Below are 4,893 nucleotides of genomic sequence, written 5' to 3'. Positions count from 1 at the left end.
CTGTCTGCCTCTCTGCCTGTCTGTCTGCCTGTCTCACTAACTAATGGCTGTAGAGAGAAAGGGAGAACGCACAGGCAACGCCACACCGAGAACAGTATAAGTTGTTGTTTTCATTGTGGGAAAGTGATAATGAAACTATTGTTTGCAGCCTTACACACACACACACACACACACACACACACATACATACACAGCATAGGCTGACTGGACTATTGTTTTTCAGCACCGTGGTACAGTCAGATCCACAGCTGGAGCAGTGCAGGGCAGAGACTGGGACAAGGGTGGGGTGAGGATGAGGAGGCAGTAAGGAGGTAGGAGAGGAAGGATGGAAGTAGAGAGAAAATGGAGGGAGGAGAGAGGGTGCATGTTGTGGGACAGGAAGGAGGTGAAGAGAGGGGGACAGTGGAAGAAGAGAGGGGTGAGAGTGGAATGAATATATGCAAATGCAAAAATACTGTGAAAGTCCTGCTGAGTAGAAGTTCAGAAGTATTAACAGCAAAATGTAACAAAAGTATCAACAGTAGTACTCCTTATGCTGAGTGCCTCCTGTCAGTCTAATAATATATTATAGGATCATTATTATTATTGATAAAATCAATTGTGTGCCAAATATGAAACATACAATGTACTAATAAAAGATAAACATAGATCCATCTTTGGAATTACCCATCTTCCAGTTTTGGAGTAAAAGAGAAAGAAAATGATTATCCTAATCATTTTATCATATAGGATTAAGCACTTTACAACCATGAAAAAACTCACTTTTTAAAAATGATTCCCCTTCAAAAATAAATAAATAAATAAAGAAAGAAATCCTTCCTATTTTAATCATCTGATCCACTTCCTCAAATAAAGATTTCAGTTCGTGTTGCAACAGCGCGATGTGCCACATAAGATGGTTACTAATCAAAGTCCAACACCGCAGTTAATAAAACAAACAAAGTGTCACTGTGCACTGGCAGTATTAGCAGCCAGCCCTTGAACTGTGACAGCTGAAACATACAGAGTTTGTACATTAAGTTTAAAACTGTTTTTTAATCCCTCTGGTTGTGCTTTTAATGTGCTGCTGCATCTTCTTTTCCCACCACTGGCTGTCGTTACACACAGACCTTAATCCTGAGACGGCTAGAACACGTTATGAATCCATCTGTGCCGGTTTGTCGACTCAACCGTCACAAAAGCAGATTATTTCCCAGATATCTTGTTCTCGTGTCACTTCGAAGTTTTAAGGAAATGAAAGAAGAAAAACAAAAAGCACAAAATGACACACTGAGTGACATCTGCTCCGTCGTGTGCTGAAGTCTTCTTCTGAATATGTACACGCTGCCTGCCGGAGAATCACAGCTTNNAAACCTTCTGCCAACTCGGCTGTATCATATATGATATATAAAATAATTCCGACATGAAACGAGGAGTAGCCTGAACCTTACCGTCCAAAGGAAAGTCAAACTTGCTACCGGTAACTTGCCTGTTGGACTCGGTGGCGTGTTATGTTAATTTCTGTGTGTTATTGTGTTTAACTTGCGTTGCATCAGCCTGATTGAATGTCTGTTCTTGGTCTTGGATGCTAAATAAATTTCTAAATAAGGTAGCGAGTATTTGCTTGAATTTAGCTAAATTTTCATGTACCACATCAGCATTTTTGTTCAGTGAATCTTTTGTAAATTGGCCGCCTTCATATCGCCTCGCGCGTTCTGGCTCGCGATATTTAATTCCCGGAGTGACGTTCTTAGTGTGGTTATTGATCCGCGTCCTTTCACAGACTGGGACTGGACATCTAACATCACTACCTTGCTTGCCCGTCGCCAAATACTGTTAGAGCTCCATCCCCCATGTCGGACGGATCAGGGATATTATGTTTCACCTGAAGTTGGAAAAGATTAAATTCACCCTGAGAGGTAATAAGGACAAGTTTAACAAGGTCTGGATGCCTTTTCTGGGACTAACTGGGACTAGTAGAGGATATCTTTGCAGGTGTAGGTGAAGACTGGTTTTTTCTCTTCTTCTTTATCGCACTTTATTTCCTCTGTTGTATTTTCCTTTCCTTCAGAGGATGGTGAGGGGGTTTAATGTGTACATTTACTGGATCTGTGATTTGTATATATGTTTAATTTCAAATCAAAAGAAGAAGAAGAAGAAGAGCCGTCAAAGCAAAATGCAACCAGATTAGGACACCCTGCTGTTTTCTACATATGACAGACGGGTACAAAGATCGTGTCGATGGTTCAAATTGTTTTTTTATTGTCTGATTCTCGTTTTTTTTTATTTATAACTTTATTTACTTTGATTTTACAAAATATTTTCAAAGTAGTAGAGGCTGATTCTGTGTTTCTGTTACTGACTGAAGGAGCAGTAAAGATCTTTTTAATTCATTCTTAAGACTGTAAATTTTGCACACAGTGTTTACAAAGTGCATGCCTTTGTTTAAATTACTTAAATGCGCACAAATGTTTCTGCAATGAGCAGTTACATTCATTATGTTTTGTTGGGGGAAAAAAAGAGGATAAAATAAAATAACAACAACATATTAATGTGTGAAAGGGACAGTTTGCGTTGTGTGAACGTCACCTGTTTGCCACCAGGCGTTTAGGGAGCCTCATGTTGTTCTCCTTCACACTGGTTTCTGGGAACTGTTGTGGTTTCTCCGCCGGTGCCTGAAGACCTCTGGCTCTCAGGGGCCACTTCTCGGACATACTGTCAACGCACAGAAACCGTCTCTTAGACACGTCGGCGAACAAGGTCAAAGCTTCGAGACAATCTCAACAAACTTTATTGGGGGGTTGTGTTGTCTTTCTTTCTATTGTCCGCCGTGCCTTCACTTCCCCGTTGTCTCCCTTCGGTCTGTGGATTATTAAAGTGTGGGGAATCAAACGAGGATCAAAAGTTTATGGCCAGGAAATAAACAGGTAAAGGTCGATTCACGGCGGCGTTGGGCCTCATCAGTAAGTGAAATGTTATTTATGTAGCTCGTTTTAAAACCTAGGTGACAACGCGTTTCACAGAAATGATAAAGCGATGAACCGGTTTGTGTTGTTTTAGCTTTACGGTATTTTACTGTAATGCTGTATTGTAATTGGGAAGCACGTTACCGTCAGGGTTAGTCTGGAGGAACTGTATTTAAATCATTTACTGAAATAAATAACACAATAACACAACGGCAAAATGTGTAAGAGAGTACACAGTTAAAAAAAAGGAAAATAGATCAAAAGAGAGAGTACTTATTGTGCAGAATGGCTCCTTGAACAGTGTTAATGTTGTATTATTATATTATTATTATTATTAATGCATTAAGATAGAGGCAGCATTTAACGTAGTGTACTAAAGTACTATTTTTTCTATTTCTACTAGGCTATATTTATATTTATAGTACAGGAAAATACCTTACAAATACAAAAAAAAAAGATTTTTGGCCACAAAACACACAAAGAACAAACAGTTTATACAAATACAGCTGAAACTATTAATCAATTAATCAATGACCGAAAATTAATCTGCAACTATTTAAAACATTTCATGGTTTCAGCTTTTACTTTTAATACTTAAAAGAGGATTTATACAGATATATTTTACTGAGTTAAAAGTAAAAATAGTATAGGAGAGGGAAAATAACATTAAATAAATAAAAAACACCCAAATATTTAACTAAAAATGCCCTTAAGCACAGTAACGTTACTTAACCGTTAATAAGACTTTATACTCTTTATACTTAAGTAAATTTTGCCATTTTGTTAGATAACGTTAAATAATATATGTATTAGCATCAGGGAGGTTGTTCGGGTCCACACCTCACCAACGGTCAACGGTACCGTCAGCAAACCGTCCCAACGTCTGGGCAACGGACAGAGACAGAATACTAACGGTCGTTTGTCCGTTGGTCGTCGAGGAGGGGGGCAGTTAGCCGAACGTTGGTGTGCTATGGTAACCGCAACGGTAACGTAAACGCAGTTCGCGCCGTTCGCCCACTTTTAATTAAAACCCTTTTTTTAAACAGCAGTTTCTCCATCGTCATGGATTTACTCACGTCTGTGTGGGCCGCTCAGCTCCGCCATCACGAACCGACTAGAATAACTAATGACCTAATGGTATTTATATGAGCTCGCTTCGTCAGCCTCCCCTTCGGGCTGACCAGCCAATCAGCGGCCGAAACACTTCTTACGTAAGAGCCCCGTCCATCCCTAGGGATTTGTCCTGTGAGCGGATCATAATAACTGTGCTCACTGAAGGTTTCAAATAAAGGCACAAAGAAATAAAAACAACAAGTTTTATACACATTTTTTATTTTTTATTTTATTATTAAATACAAAAGAGACAAAAAAAAAAAAAAAATGTGTGTGGGTATGGTGTTACATTTTTGTGCCTGTAATCTCCCACTATGTATCCTTTTATAATGTGATTTTTTTTTTTTTATATAATAAAAATCTGGGTTACATTTGTTTTCAGTTCATTCAGGAACAATTTTCTTCAAGACACAAGCATTTGTCATGTTGTCACACCCAAAAGCAGGCATCATCGTCAGAAAATGTGGGTGTGTCAGACGGTTTGTGTCTGCAAAAGCGAAAGGGAAGCCACTTCAGCTCTGTCATGGTGTCAAATGTCTCATTCAACCATTCTGCTACTGCTACTGCCGACTGTGGTATCCCCTCTCCTACTGCAGGGGTTGTTTCAGTTCAAACAGTCCTGTTCCACCTTTGACGACCTTCCCCACCACCAGGCAGGCCGAGGGGGACACCAACTGATCGTGTGACCCTGAAAAAGGGAAGAGAAACGGCCATGAACAAAAACATTAAACTAAAACTGATTGTGTTCCTCCCTTTGCCAGTCAGGTTGCACTTTATATCTGTGTCTGTACAGGCTCGTATATGTTCCATTTAAGTTGTCCCGATCCAATACTTT

Source organism: Morone saxatilis, unplaced genomic scaffold, assembly GCF_004916995.1.
Source record: "Morone saxatilis isolate NCDOM2014 unplaced genomic scaffold, NCSU_SB_2.0 Contig22, whole genome shotgun sequence".
Classification (NCBI taxonomy): domain Eukaryota; kingdom Metazoa; phylum Chordata; class Actinopteri; family Moronidae; genus Morone; species Morone saxatilis.
Note: the sequence above shows the minus strand (reverse complement) of the source record.